This window comes from Xenia sp. Carnegie-2017, unplaced genomic scaffold (assembly GCF_021976095.1).
Source record: "Xenia sp. Carnegie-2017 unplaced genomic scaffold, XeniaSp_v1 HiC_scaffold_45, whole genome shotgun sequence".
NCBI lineage: Eukaryota > Metazoa > Cnidaria > Anthozoa > Malacalcyonacea > Xeniidae > Xenia > Xenia sp. Carnegie-2017.
The window spans coordinates 314,079-322,236 of NW_025813510.1; positions in this window are offsets into that span (position 1 = coordinate 314,079).

The following is an 8,158-nucleotide window of genomic DNA, read 5'->3' on the forward strand; positions in this document are numbered from 1 at the left end:
TTCTTCACAAAAAGAAGGAAATCTTTAAATTTAGGTCTAGAACCAGATTCGATTATAGAACCCGCACATTTTGTCCACTTAACTCTCATAAATAGTGGTAGCTTTCGATTTAATTCGCGTAGGGTTCTGTTTGCTACTTCCAAATGTCGAGTTAATTCCAACAAACTTGGTCCATCTGCTTGCTTCAATAGCAGCAAATTCATCAACTTTAGAACGTTAGCCTTTGCAATTATATGCAGTTTGCCAAAGTTTTCATACAGTGTGTTCTTTGCAATGTTATAACGTTCTTGGGCAGGTAAGTTAACACAACTCTCAATAGCATCACGAGCTTTACCAGTGCAATATTGTATTAGCAGTTGAAGTCTAGTATAACTATCTGGATTGTCCTTTTCTAAGCAAATCTCAAAATTATGCATGAAGGAAGCATAGTTTATTGCATCACCCTCAAAGTGCATATATTTGAATTATGGCATAGAAACTACTTGTCTCAAGGCTTTTACTATCTCTTCTCCTCCTACTACTTCCATTAATTGGATCTGTTCTGTTTTTTGTTCTATTACGTTTGTCATAAGAGCTGATTGTGTTTCGTCTTTCGACGATCTTACAGGTTGCTCTGAATTAGTTTGAGTTTTCTGTGTTGGTACCTCCGACTGTTTTATTTGTGGTTCGGGTTGATCTACTTCAATGATTTTCCCCAGGTCTCCTATCTTCCTTGGCTTCGAGGGCATGCTTGTTGTTTGCACTAGCGAACTTTGTGGAACACGCCTTTGCAAACGGTGATAGGTTTTTCCTTAGGTTTGATACTGTTACCGCTGATGTCTTATTGTGGCCTTCTTCGAGTTCGATCTATGCTTCTTCTCGGCAAGAGTTAAGACTCACCAACGCTCGCTCTTCTTCCATTTGGGCTTCCATAGCCTCCTTTTCAAATTTTAATTCTGCCGTTTTCCTTTCAAGTTCATGTTGTTCGCTAACAGATTTCTCTTCAGCTGTGCAAGAGCTAACTTTTCCTTCCTTTTGGACACTGTTGAAGACTTGGATCTGTGGCTCCTTGACTTACTCGCTGAGCTTCTTACTTGTTATTAATGAAGGCGAACTAACCTCTTTTCCTCGTTGCTTTGCTTCTAGCTTGGCTTTCCTTTGCCAAGATCTGATCATTTCATCTAGATGCACCTTTTTTGCCATCTGTTTTTTGTAGCTACGACTTGCGATATCTCTTTCTTCTTTCTGGAGCACTAATTCAAGGTATTGTTCGTGAACGTCAACAAACGCCTTCCAATTATCATCATATTGCCTTTGGCGTCCCTAGATTTCATCCAATGTTGCACCAGCATGAACGCCTCCTTGTAACCATTCCTAATTGGTTAAAAATTTTCCTCACAGATGAATTATTTCTGCACTTTTTTCCGAAAAAATGGTGGATTAAAACCCAAAATATCTGACAATTCAATAAATCGGCTGTTAAATTTTTATAAAAAAATTTGAAGAAAATTGAAAAATGTCATTCTCTAGCTCAGATTATTGGCTTTTTAAAAATGTATTATTTGTTTCATTGTGATGACTTGTTCTTGAGATATCATGTTAATGCTGTTAACTAATTATGGGCTAATTAATGGCCGCAATAATGGATAATTAGTGTAATTAGCAACTTCCTGAATTTTTTTGTGCACATCATTTTCTATCACCTTACTCATTCAGAAAATGTTATTTTCACCTTAAAATGTTTAAAAATAAAAAAAAGTTGCTATAGAGGGTTGACCACCTTAAAGTGTTTATCAACCCGATACGAGTCTTAAACAAAACGTTGATTGCTTCGTTTCCGGTTTTCCCTATATTTGATTCTGATATTGAAGTATTTGGTTCATTGTCGAACACCGCAAAGCCTACGTGTCTGAAGTCACTCTCAGATCTTGTTTTCTGTTCGACAATTTGCTCATCTTGCACACTATCGGCCAAGATTTTACTGACATAGTCGAACTCCTAAAATAGCATTGGCTTAGAAGACTGTCCTAGCAACTGTCCATCATTCCATATGATAATCCCAATGTTTATGTTGCGATATCCCGTCCCCCACAAGCAAGTATAATCAGATAGCTGTTTCCTTCGAGCAATTAAATATGTCGTCCGTAACGAGCGAACATAAAAGAATACACCGTCCCTGATGCGCAAGTATAGATGAGATACAGCGTCCCTGACGCGCAAATATAAATAAAATACTTCATCCCTGAAAAGCGAATATAGATGAAATACACGAATATAGATGAGATACACCGTCCCGGACAAGCGAATATATTGTTTACAAATTAACAATCGTGGTGTTTAGGTTCTTAACTGTAACTATCAAGTCGCTATACAACTTGAAATTAAACTTTATTTAATCAAACATACCAAATTACGCTCAAATTACGTTAAAATAAGGTAAATCGTACGGTAGCCCCACCTCAGTTTGTATTCCATTGATTTATTAATGTACGTAAATGGTGAGAAAACGCATTAAACTTCTCCTGTGGGGAAAATTTGACGATTTGTCGGGGAATGGATAACGAAAAAATGTAATTCACAATGTCGATTATTGCAGTTCGTAGCAATGTCAGAACTCAGCATCAGCACAAATCTTCATGCACGCCAGCTGTCCGGCATCAAATTTGAAAAAATTGATAAAGTTTATGTGAAATACTTTTTTCTGATTTTTCATTAGAGAACAGGGCCAGTTGCACGAAGCCCTAGCGTTATCCATTTGGATAGCAAAACTTTTCAAACTTGTAAAAAAGATGTTTATATTTTTTTACGACAAAGAAAATTTCGCAATCTTCGAAACAATATTTTATTCAAGCGGTTGCTCAGTTTGAATCTTATATTTTTTGCTTTAAAAGGTTTTATAAAAGTTTAAAAAATTGCTATCCGATGGATAATGCTATTCAGGCTTCGTGCAACTGGCCCCAAATATGCAAATGTGACGTAAGATAAATCTTTTAATATGGAATCGCCATGGTGCTCGCCCGCTATTGGGCATGTGCCTTTTGGGACTGGACTAGTAAAAGGCGGACTAGACTCGATTAGTAAAACACAGACTGGACTCTAGTAAAACGTAGATCTTTCTCAGAAAATTTTTTTTAATTTCCAATATTTCAATACACTGTAACTAATAATGTATCGCATAAAATTTGTTTGTACGACAAACAACGTCTACTTTCAAAACTAGCAGTGACTGCTGACATGTTGTTGTCGAAGACAAAGTCTTTTAGACTGGCGGGAAAATATTATTAAGCCCTTAATAACCGAGCTCGAGGAATACGAGCGAGGAAACAGACCGAGGTCTTTTTGTACAGACCGAGCCCGTAGGGCGAGGTTTGTACAAAAAGACAGAGGTCTGATATTTCTCAGTAAAGACCGAGAAAGCGAGGTCTTTAAAAGGTTTAGCCGGAAGTGACGCTTAACATATAAAAAAACTTATTATTATATGGCAAGCGTCACTTCCCAAAAAATGGCGCGCTTTGATTGGCTCAGAAACGTTTTTGCCGTTTCATTATCATAATCGACCACGGTCCAAAACGCGTAATTTTACAGTAAAATGAAAACAAACTTAGTAAAGCAAACATCAAAACGCAAAAAAAGACAAAACAAAAAACCATTTACGAATCTGAGTCGAAGGAAAAACACTGGGAAAACAGTTTAACTATTCAGACGATATAATTTGAAACGATTTATTTTCGACTGACGAAAACTAGAAAAGTGAAAGTCAACCGTACAAAGCAGTAAAGACAAGATAGAAAGCAAGCTTCATTTCAGGTCAAATAATGCTATATAAAAACCTTTTAATAACCTCATTTTCTCGGTCGGGCTCGGTCTGTACAAATTTTGTACAAACAGATCTTGGTCCGATATTTTTCCGTAAAGACCCCGAGCTCGGTTATTAAGGGCTTATCAATTCAGTTTGGGTGTTATTATTTAGTAAGTTCAATGTATTTCTGGTTTCACAATTTAGAGCGAAGAGACAGTGCAGATTATATATTTTTTATTTATGATTGCTATAAGTTGCATCGACATAATTTACAAGAGTAGAACCTCTACACGGAGTCACTAAAACTCATCAAATTTAAAAACAGTATTACAAGTGATAGTAAAAAATCTGGAATCTAAATGTAAATAAATATTCCAAAGTCCTCAAATTTACAAAACAGATCAAACTTGTGGTCTGGCTAGGCCAGCGTAGTGTATAAACGAATGGTTTTACTAATGGAGTCCAGTCCGCGTTTTACTACTGTAATCCAGTCCGCTTTTTACTAATGGAGTCCACTCCGCTTTTTACTAATGTAGTCCAGTGCTCGTTTTACTAATGGAGTCCACTCCCCTTTTTACTAATGGAGTCCAGTCCACTTTTTACTAATGGAGTCTAGTCTGCGTTTTGTTGATGAGGCGTTCCTCGACATGATCGGATGGAGGTTAATCAAAAGGATGCAATTAGTTTTAATATACGCCGTTTTAGTTGTAGAGAAGCACATGGAATAATAATTAGTTACATAAAAAAGGAATACAGGAAGATTGAGATCAGACTGTAACACGTTTTACTACTGGAGTCCAGTCCGCTTTTTGCTAATAGAGTCCAGTCCACTTTTTACTAATGGAGTCCAGTACGCGTTTTACTATTGGAGTCCAGTCCGCTTTTTACTACTGGAGTCCAGTCCGCGTTTTATTACTGGAGTCCAGTGCGCTTTTTATTAATGGAGTCCAGTCCGCTTTTACTAATTGAGTCCAGTCCTCTTTTTACTAAAGGATTCCAGTCCGTGTTTTCGTAATGATGTCCTGTCCGCTTGTTACTAATAGAGTCCAGTCCGCGTTTTACTAATGGACTCCACTCCGCGTTTTACTACTGGAGTCCAGTCCGCTTTTGACTAATGGAGTCCAGTACGTGTTTTACTAATGGAGTTCAGTCCGCTTTTTACTAATGGAGTCCAGTCCCTTTTTACGAATGGAGTCCAGTCCGCATTTTACTAATGGAGTAATTTTGATCTGTATAAGGAAAAATGCAAGGAATTTAGAAACACATGGAATTAGCAAGGAAATGTCGTGGTATGCGTGTATTGAATTTTGAAGGTGTTTAAGGCTGAAACACACTAGGCAGTCGCTTTAGTCGCGCGTCTAAAACTACCGCTTTGCGTGGTTACTATAAGCTAGTAGCGTAGTCGCGTCAGCTCGTCGCTTTGAAAGTTCAACATGTTGAACTTTTGACATTGGTCGCTTCAGTCGCTTTACACTGATTGGCCAATAGATACATTTAACTTCCTAAATGCATATCATATTCCCTGTCATAAGCATCATACGAAATTTATAGATTATACCTTGGAAAACGAAGGCAATATATAGTGAGTTCACACTGGAATCTTTCAGTTTTTATGACTTATCAAATAGGGACAATAGGAGCTACAAACTGGAACCTTAATGCACAACCTAAATGCACAGAACAAGATTGTCCACGATATACGCGTAATGGGCTATGATCATATTGGCATGTTTTAACTGGCTTGTTCTCTTTTCTCCACATAGTAATTTGTACTGAGTAAATATTCATATATTAGTAGCTATAATAAAGGCCCAAATAAAAAGTCTATGTGATGTCTGTGTCTGCAACAAACAGAAATCTTCGGCATGTTCAATAGACGCCACGGTAAATGTCGCGATAGTCGCTGCATGTGTGTTTCTGGCATTCGACGCGTGCGCATCAATTCGCTTTGGACGCGCAACTGAAGCGACTGCCTAGTGTGTTTCAGCCTTTATATTTGGTAAAAAATTAAATGCAGAACTGCCATAAATCGACTTTTGTAAATTAATTTGAGAAGTTGTGGGAGCAGAAACAGTTTACAAATTAGAAAGTACAGAATCGCTCATTACACTCAGTTGACTGGTTTACAGGTACAAATATTAATTATGACCCTAATCATTTCATTAATATGGATGACTCCGATTCATCTTTGGAGGAAGGAGAAGGAAATAGTAACTTCTTCTTGCATTCAGAAAGTAAACGTAAACGTCCCAAACAAGTTCAAGTTTTTGTAGACTGCTGGTTGACAGACAAACAGTTCAAAGATTGGTTATGCAAAAGAATTTTTAAGAGATGACACTTCCCAGCCATTTTACAAGTTTTGTGATAAGTTTTTTCCTTGCTCCAAGACTGCCTTGAAGCGACACGCAGCAACATCATTACACCAGAGTTGGAGTAATTCTACTAGAAATACAAGTTCTATAACTAGCCTTTTTACAAAAGCTGCTAGTCAAGAAGAATCAAGTTCAATGGAGATAAAGTTATGCACATTTCTTGCTAAACATAACTTACCAATATCTCTGTCTGAAAAGATGTTAGATTTACTTGGATTACTTTTCCCGCTTGATAACACTCTTAAAAATGTTACCCTCGTGAAACAGAAAGTAACGAATGTGATACGACAAGTCATCCAATTTGATTATTTAAGGGAAGCTGTATCGACATTGCGCTCTCGACAGTTTAGCTTTATTATTGACGAAACAACAGATAAAAGCACAGCCAAACAGCTTGCAATTCTTGCCACCTATTTTGACATGGAAAGTTTTCAGCCGAAGCAGTTTTTGCTTGACTTAATTGAAGTTGAAGATGGAACTGCAAAAGGCATCTACTCTGCAGAAAAGCAATCATTTATTGATCTCCACATTCCAATGAACAATATAATTGTTTATTCTTCAGACACGACAAATGTTATGTTTGGACAATTTAATTCAGTTGCTCAACTATAAAAGGAAGAGTTCCGGGTGTCATTACTGTTAAGTGCTCGTTTCATTTGATTCATTTAGCATCTTCTCAAGCAGCTCTTAAATTGCCAAATAGTTTGGAAGATTTGTGTCGCGATGTTTTCTCACATTTTAGTCGCTCATCGAAAAGACAAGAAACCTATCTGGAGTTCTAACAGTTTTTTAGTGTCGTGCCCCTCAAATTGCTTTCACCATGTCAAATACGTTTGCTTTCTTTGGAAGCATGCGTAAATCGCATTTTGGAATAGTATGTGGCTTTAAACTACTATTTTCTACTTGTTGCAACTGAAGATCCCACACATGCTACCGATCACATTGTAAAATTACTGCCCAGCAAATACACCTTGGCTTATCATGAATTCTTAAGTTTCCAACTTCAACACTTCGATGCTCTCAATCTCCTTTTTCAAAGCGAAAAGCCCCTTTTGCAAAGATTTAAAGAAGAAGTTGAAGGACCTATCAAGTCTATTTCAACTGATTTTATGGATGTCCATTATGTCAAAGCCACAAACCCAAAAAATATTGATCCAAAAAATAGTGGTCTTTATGTACCGTTAATTGAAGTATACCTTGGGGTGGCAGACACGGCAACCATCAATGAAATCAAAAAAGACATCAGCCAAGATGATGTTGATTTGTATAACTTTATGGTCAACTCCAGGAACTTTCTCTGCGAAAGCATTGAACAGATAAAACGAAGATTCGATTTGGATGATGAAATTGATGACGTAGTACAGTGTATTTATCTAGAAAAGCAGCAGCGCGAAATCCATCCTCCCTAGCAATGGTTATCAAGAAATCACCATACATTGAAACTCTATTAAATGCTAAAAGCTTGACAGAGAATGGAGAGAGCATGTTCTTGAAGAAAAGCTCAATGATGACCTTACATGGGAGGAATATTAGCTGATTGTGAAAAATGCTAAGGTGTCTATCGGGGAACCGAAATATCCAAATCTGACAAGGTTTGTTGAAATAGTAGCTTCTTTCCCTTCTCCAATGCGGCTGTAGAGAGGGTATTCAGTTTATTAAAAAAATTTAAGATTGATGACCGGTCAAATCTTAAATTGTCATCAGTTACAGTGCAAGTTGGCAATGAAGAATGTCAGATTTAATGCAGTAAATATTACACCAACGAAGGACGCACCAGAACTGATTTCTAAAATGAAATCCAGTGTTTCTGATGAAGAAGCTAAATGTTTAAAAAAGAAATTCCTGGACTCACCTTTTAGCTAGTCAATTTTATTGTTAATTTTGTCATTTGTGACATAAATATTTCCAAGTCTAATGTGAACCTCTAGTTGACTAGTTCGGTAGTTCTTGAACGTAAAAACAAGTTTGACAGTTCATTTTTTATTGAATAATGTTGAAGGTGTTTTGT